Raw genomic sequence first — 8,574 nt, forward strand, 5'->3', positions numbered from 1 at the left:
AGAGTCAGACATTTAACTGACTGAGCCACCCAGGTGCCCCTAAAAAGTGCATTTTTAAGAATGAAGGTGGCATGCTCTTCCCTTCCCCTGAAGAGAGCATTGAGGATAAAAAGACGGTGTAGTTTCAACAGATGGTGATTTTAAAATGAGATCTCGTCATCAGTAAAGGGAACACCAATACAACTTATGTCCTAAACTCTTGGCTTATGTTGCACAGCTGGGTCCCACTTAGCTACAGGGAGTGAGAGATACAAGGTCAGGGCCAGGCCCACCTGAGGTGGTGAATCTTTGAACTTTCTGAAGGTGACCTGGGTTCCCAATGTGCTATATCCTCAAGATAAATCCATCTCTCAGCCCAGCATACTGTAGAGACAGTGGCCTTGTAACTGAGCAGAGCAATAGCAAAGAAAGGGAAAAGGATATATCCCTAACACTTTGTCATCAATGACCACCCCTTACAACCCAGGTAAACAGTCTGAGACCTGGCAAAAGCAAACACAAGGCATCTTTGGAAGAGGAATTCTTCAATCTAGACCTCAGAGAACCTTTTAAAGAAAAATTTCTTGGGAGCAATTAATAAGCAAAGATAATCAGGTGTCCTAGACTCTGGGTCTGGAGTTCTCTTATCCAGCAAGAGAGCGGATGCAGGATTGAAATGTGAGAGAGGCTTATGTCCGGGAGAGACAAGAACCTGGAGTAAGGGTCCTCACTCCATTTTTATTAGGATCAGAAGGCTTACAAGTGTGATGGATGTGCACAAAGAGACAATGAAACTGTAAACATTAGCTCATGGGTGTGAGGGAAAGGGGTTTTTGAAGATATGCGGTATTAGGGGTTTGGGTGAATACACAACAAAATCCTGGTACCAGGCAGAAGGTTGTTTACGGCAGGCAAGAGGTGCCACATGTGTTTATCTTAGCTAGCCTAGGGGACAAGATAGAGCATACTACCTCAGGGTCAACAAGGCACCTTTCTTCTGGTAATTAACTCCACTCTGGGCAACCTTGCCCTGCTGTGGTCTACAGCTCTGTTTACCTCTTTACCTATTTTGGTCCCTCCTTCCTGTGAAAGCAGCTTTCTGCTATTGTACTAAGTTGGGAGGCATTTCCACCCTGAATACCTAATCTTGTTTAGCTAATCTTGAATGCTTTCATCCTGAGGTTTCCTATTCCTATACCTTTGTTGTATACTGGGGGTGCTTTGCCTTGTTTACCTAATCTTGTTTACCTAATTTTTTTTTTTAACATTTATTCAGTTTTGAGAGACAGAGAATGAGTGGGGAAGGGGCAGAGAGAGAGGGAGACACAGAATCTGAAACAGGCTCTGAGCCATCAGCACAGAGCCCGATGTGGGGCTCAAACCCACAAACCATGAGATTATGACCTGAATTGAAGTTGGACGCTTAACCAACTGAGCCACCCAGGCGCCCCCTTGTTTACCTAATCTTGGATGGTTTCATCCTGTGGCTTCCTATTTCTTTATACCTTGTTAACCCATTGGTGCAAGCTAAGGGAATTCCTAAGCTTATTCCCCAGTCAGGTACAAGGGAACAGGGCAACATGACAAAACCAGCAGAAAAGATCCACATAGACTTCTCATGTTATCAAGTACATATGTATGTGTGTGTGTGTGTCAGGGGAACCTGCTTAAAATATTTAAAGATATCTTTGGCTACTACAGATTATGACAAAGTTAGAAATAGAATCAGTAAACTGAAAGATAAAGATGAAGAAATTATACAAAATCTAGCATGGGGTTAGAAAAAATATGGAAAAATACAGAAAAGGAAGGTTTCATTGGGAAGTTTTACATATATTTAATTGTAGTCTCAGAAGGCAAGGACAGAAGGGGCAGAGACTGAAGCTGAGAATTTTCCATAGCTGCTGAGAAATACAAGTCTACGTATTTAAAAGCCAAAAGAATGCATTCACAAAAGTCACAGCTGCATACATCATAGTATAACTGCAGAAAAAGAAAAAAAGTTTACAGATAAGACAAAATATTGCCTTTAAACAACAGATTTCCCAGAAACAACAGAAGACAAAAAGAGTGGAATGAAAACATCAGTATAAAAATAGAAAATAGCTCTCAGCCTAGGCTTTTATACCCAGTGAAAATATCTTTTAAGAGTGAGGACAAAATAAACACATTTCAGGGTGCCTGGGTGGCTTGGTCAGTTAAGCATCCTACTTCAGCTCAGGTCATGATCTCATAGCTTGTGAGTTTGAATCCCACATGAGGCTCTGTGCTGACAGCTCAAAGCCTGGAGCCTGCTTCAGATTCTGTGTCTCCTCTCTCTGTGACCCCCTCTTCCACTTGTGCTCTGTCTCTCAAAAATAAATTTAAAAAATTAGAGGACAAAATAAATACATCTTAAGACAAAACTCGTTTCATTTTCCCCTGCTGACCATCACTAAAGGCAATTCTAAAGAATACATTTCAGTACAGAAAGTGATCCCAGATGAAGTTCTGAGATGCAAAAAGAAATGAAGAGCAAAGAGAGTAAGAGATATGTAGGCAAATGTAAATAAACATTTTATACAAAACAATAAAGATTTAGAGTTGTTAAGATAGACTTAAAACACCAGACAACAATAATATCTGTGAAGGGAGAGTAAAAAGAAAAAGTATTTTATGAGGTAAGGTTTTGATTAATCTTATACATATTGTAAAATCTAGGGGAATCATAAAATAGAATGTATATTTTTAATACTAGTAGAGGAAAAATGAAATTTTAAAAATTAAAAAGCAAACAGGAGAAGGAAAAAAGTAGATCTTAAGCCAAAATATTAATATTTCCATTTAATTAAAATAACAAAGATTACCAGACAATTTCTTGGTCTGTTCAGGCCACTGTAACAAAATACTACAGACTGAAGGGCTTATCAACAACAGAAATGTATTTCTCACTGTTCTAGAGGCCGGGAGTCCAAGATCAGAGTGGTTGGAGATTAACATGGTTGGATGAAGGCTCTCTTCCAGGCTGCAGATTTCTAATTGTACCCTCACATGGTGGAAAGGGCTGTAAAGTTCTTTGGGGGTGGGGGGTGGGGGGAGTCTCATGTAATTCATCAGGGCACCACTCTTATGACTTAATCACTTCACAAAGGCCCAACCTCCTAACACTCTAGGCTGGGTATTAGGATTCCAAATGTGAATCTTGGAGGAATACAAACATTCACACTGTACTAGGCAGGGCAAAAATACAAAACCCCATGCTATGCTGCATACAAAAGACTCACCTTAAATATGAGGACAGAACATTTGAAAGTAAAAGAATAGGACGAAGTTATTTAAAATAGTAACCAATAGGAACTGGTATAACTCTACTAATATTAGATGAAATACATACTTGAAGGCACAAAATATTCCTAGAGATAAAGAGAGTAATTACATTAAGACAAAAGGTCCAGGGAAGAGAAAAACACTGGGAAGACATAACAATTTTAAGTTAGCATATACTTCATAACATAGCTCAAGAGTTAGCAAATATATGCAGAACTGAAAGGAGAAATATAAAATCCACAATCATGACGGGAGATTTTTGATGCCTCTCTCAGTAATTAATAGGACAAGAATGTTAAAAATTACTAAAGTCACAGATTTGAACACTATGTTTTAACAAGCAATCTAACATATATACATGGAAAACTGCACTGATATATTAAGGATACGTTTTTTTGTGTTTTTTTTTTTTTTCCCAGGGACACATGAAATTTCCAAAAATTGATCTACACATGCTACATATAAATTTTATCTCAGTGAAGCTTGGGGAAAACACTAACCATATGCTGAACCTCAACAAATTTTAAAGAACTGAAATCATACAGAATATGTTCCCTTGAGTATAAATTAGAAATTACTTTTTAAAAGATACTTAGGACATTCCCATTATATTCAGAAATTTATAAATAATTTTTTAATGTATTTATTTTTGAGAGAGAGAGCATGAGCAGGGGAGGGAGAGAGAGAGAGGGGGGATGGAGGATCCAAAGCGAGCACTGCAGTGAGAGCAGTGAGCCCAGTGTGGGGTTTGGACACAATGAGCTGTGAAATCATGACCTGAGCTGAAGTCTGATGCTCAACTGACTGAGCCAACCAGGCGCCTCTATAAAAACTTTTCTTTTTTTTTTTTTTAATTTTATTTATTTCTATGAGAGACAGAGAGAGCGTGAGCAGGGGAGGGTCAGAGAGAGAGGGAGTTACAGACTGAAACAGGCTCCAGGCTCTGAGCTGGCAGTCAGCACAGAGCCCGACGCGGGGCTCGAACCCACGAACTGCGAGATCATGACCTAAACGAAAGTCGGACGCTTAACCGACTAAGCCACCCAGGCGCCCCTATAAAAACTTTTCTTAATCGTGGTTCAAGAAAGAAAATATTTTGAACTGAATACTGCATATCAAGACCAGTGGGATGTTGCTTAAGCAGGGCTTAGAGAAACACTTATAGCCTAAAAAGATATTTTAGGAAATCAGAAAACCTAATAATTAATCGCATGAGCACCGTCTCAAACAGAACAATCAGAATGAATCCCGAAAGTGTTAAAATAGGAAAGTAGTAAAAGGTAGACATTTCTGAAATAGAAAAACAAACATACAATATAGAGGATCAACAAAACCAAAAGTGTGTATTTGTATATTTTGGAGAAGACTAATAAAACTGACAAACTTTTGGTGAGACTTAAGGAAAAAAGAAAAATAACCAAAGTCAGTGATAAAAACAGGGAATAAGGAGAACTGTAAAAATTTTCTTCTCTGAGTCTGTACTGACCCCCCTGACTCCCTGATACTGAGAGAATAACCCAATCCTTCTAAATTCCTTGAATCAACAATTTTGAGAACAGGATGTTAACATAAGATAAGCCAAATCACAAAGAAACAACTCAGTTTTGAAAGATTCGGATACTACATGACCAAAGCCCATCAAAACTGCTGTGGACATTTCCTTGTGTTTATTTCCCCTAAAAAACAAAAGCAAAAAAAAAACAAAACAAAACACCAAACCCTCTCATTTCCATGTTGGGAGAAACAGTTCCTTTAAGAACTTTCCCTGTTGCAAACATTTCAATAAAGCACCCATTATCTTTTTAGTTTGAAGTCTCAAAGAATTTCTTCAAAAAAATTTTTTTTCTTAATTTTTATTTATTTGAGAGAGGGAGACACAGAATCCAAAGCAGACTCTAGGCTCTAAGCTGTCAGCACAGAATCCTTATGTGGACCGAACTCGTGAGCCATCAAGCTGAAGCCTGAAGCCTGAGCCGAAGTCGGCCACCTAACCAACAGAGCCACCCAGGTGCCCCATGAAATCTCAGAGAATTTCTAAATTTTAATGCTAAAAATGCTACCAGTATTAAACAGTAAGTTTAATAAGTATAAGTATTAAACCAGTAAGATATTACAATTTCATTACAATAAGTTAGAAATCTTAACATGAAATGAAAGAAATTCTAGAAAAAAATGTAACTTACCAAAACTTACTAAAGGTCTCACATCTTATAGATGTGGGGAGTATGGGAAAGAATATAGAGTGAGTTCAGTCCTTAGGGAACTCAAAGGAGAAGCAAGAAGATAGGGGAGAGAGAAGGGGAGTGGGAAGCAGGAAGGGGAAGCCTTAATTAATACTGAGTATAGAAAAGCCTTCCATAGGCATGTGTTCTCTATTTCTATTAGTGAATTTGGAAGTGAAAGCCTGAAAAATAATTACATCTGTGTTTATGTATGGAGACTCTAGGGGTGAAATGGTACTGAATACCACAGTCATGCAGTGCAAGGGAACTTCTCCTTCATGAGATTAAAAAAGAGAGTGTCAACTGAGAACCAGTTAGCTGAGGACAGACAATGGGGACCTGAAGTCTGCATCAGGACCTTGAGAAATTGGGTACAATAGCTTCCAGGGAATTATGTGGGCTGGGAGCCTTCTCCTGCCTTTTCTCCAGCCTCAGCTGAGTGCCTCAGGGTCGAGACATGGAGAAAGAAGTCGCAAATTTTAACTCAATTCTTCTTAAGTCAACTCTTCTTTCTACTGAGTGTTCCCATTTAATCCTGGGAGTTCTTCTCAGGTTGTGGATAGTATCAGTTATGCTCAGGAAGAAGTGTGTGAATCCCTTGTAGAGAGACTACAAAGTGTAGTGACCAAAATGTGATCTTTAAACCATGAAGCCTAGATGCAAATAAGGATTCTTTCACTTACTCCTAGATGACTTTAGGCAACTAACTAAGTCTTCTGTTTTATGCCATGTCTCCTCAGCTATCTCTTATTGGAATAATAATAGTAGGGACCTCCTAGGTTGTGATGCGGGTTGAAGAAGTTAGTGTTATTAGAGCCCTCAGAAGCGTGCCTGGAATGAGAAGCTTTAGCATAAAAGTGTGTGAAGAAAGTCTCACCACGTGGTGGCCCCTGTCCCAGGACTCCAGCAACAGGATGCTCAGGTAGTTAAAGGCAGCCCCATCTGAAAGCCAAAAAAAGCTCCCTAGGACCACCCTGCACACAGATGCAACCTAAGATGAGATTTCAGAAAAATTATTGGAATGGTTAGTTGGCAGTATCTTACTTCTAAGCAAGCAATCCATTGTTTATAAGCCAACATGCTTTGATTTTTCAAGCTGGAAAAGGGGTCAGCAGAAGAACCTCCAGCTGTACTCCAGTGACCAACTGTTGGGTGGGACGAAGGCCGCTTCATGCTTGCTTCTCCAGCTTAGGCAGCCTGCCCATTCATACTATCTGCATTTTGCTTCCCCCAACCTTCCCATGTTTTCCCATAGATAGATGAACTGGAGATTAATGCAGAAAGGGTCGGTGAAAGCCAAGCCTCCAACATCTTAACCATGGCTGTTTGGGGGTAAGTGTCCCTTAAGATCTCAAGAGCTAAGAGGAGGCCCAGGAGTTGACAGGGCAAAGCCCTGGAGGAGAGCAGGAGAAATTCCTCTGGTCTTAGATGAAAACATCAGGGCCAGTATTCCAGTGCATGCAACAATTATAATTTATTTATTTTCTTGTCTATAATTTTCCCATCTGTAAAATGAGGGGAAAGACCCAACTCACAAGGTTGCTTTAAGGATTCATGAAAAAGCATTTTACATTTTTCAAATCTCTATAGAAACATTATTGTTAAATTGACTAATAATGATCTGTCTTGTTTTTTAAATTCTTTCTTCTTTTTCTTAAGTTAAAGGAGATAACAAAAATAAGAGCAAAAATTAATGAAACTGAGAGCAACACAGTAGACAGGATCAAAAGTCAAGGTTGGTATTTTGAAAAAAGTACTAAAATTGACAAATCTCTGATGTAATAAAGAAGAAAGAACAGAAGCACAAATAGTCAACAGATCCCATAGATTATTTAGAAACGTACTTTAAAATTTTTAAATGTACAAGGACTTCCTAGTTATAGTTTATTATTACATTATGGTCAGAAAACAAACTGTATGATTGCTGTCCTTTGAAACTTGTTGAGATTTGCTTATGGCTCAACACATGTTTGATCTCAATGAGGTTTCCACTGGCACTTGAAAAGAATGTGTGTTCTGGAGATGCTGGGTGCACTCATCTATATAAACCCATTAGATCAAGTTTGTAATGTATTGCTCAGATCTTCTCTGCTTTTAATGGATTTCTATCTCCTTGTTCTATCAATTAATGAAGCAACTGTTGAGTTATCCATTTCTACTTATAGTTCTGTGAATTTTACTTTATATATTTGAGGCCATGTTATCAGATGCATGCAAATATAGAATTGTTGGGGCGCCTGGGTTGTTCAGTTGGTTAAGCATCCAACTTCAGCTCAGGTCATGATCTCATGGTATGTGGGTTCAAGCACCATGTCAGGCTCTGCACTGACAGCTCAGAGCCTGGAGCCTGCTTCGGATTCTGTGTCTCCCTCTCTTTTTTCTCTCTCTCTCAAAAATAAAAATAAAATATTAAAACAGTTTTTAAAAGTATAGAATTGTCATATCTTCTTGTTGAATTGAAATTTTAAGAAGCAAGCCTCTATCTGTAGTAATGCCTTTTGCTTAAATATTGGGTTACAATTCTGTTAGGATTCTACTACAATTAGCCTATTATTCAGGCTTTTCCTCTATTGGTTTGGATGTTACACACTTTTTCTCTTAATGGCCAAAGAATTAAAAGATCCATTCTTGATTTATAAAAACCTAATGCTAATTGGCAATTTTATCTTCATACTAGACAATGAGAGGATCTTAGAATACTATAACCTCATTTATGTCTCATTTTATATGCTATTATTTTTGTGAATTTAATTATGTGTATATATATATATATATAAAGGTATACAGATATATATTGAAATACATTATTGTTTTCTATACCAAATGTTTACTGAGATTTATCCACATATTTATTATTTCTTTCTCTGACTCTTCAACTGCCCATGTGGGGTTATTTTCTGTCTCAAAAAATGTCCTGTATGACATTCTGTCCTGTTAGTAGTAACACCTTCCAATTTTTGTTTGCCTAAAAACAGCTTTATTCCACTTTCATTCTTTTTTTTTTATTTTATATATATATATTTTTTTATTTATTTCTAGGAGAGAGAGAGAGAGACAGCGTGAGCAG

This window comes from Hyaena hyaena, unplaced genomic scaffold, assembly GCF_003009895.1.
Source record: "Hyaena hyaena isolate Hyena2069 unplaced genomic scaffold, ASM300989v1 scaffold_1841, whole genome shotgun sequence".
Lineage (NCBI taxonomy): Eukaryota > Metazoa > Chordata > Mammalia > Carnivora > Hyaenidae > Hyaena > Hyaena hyaena.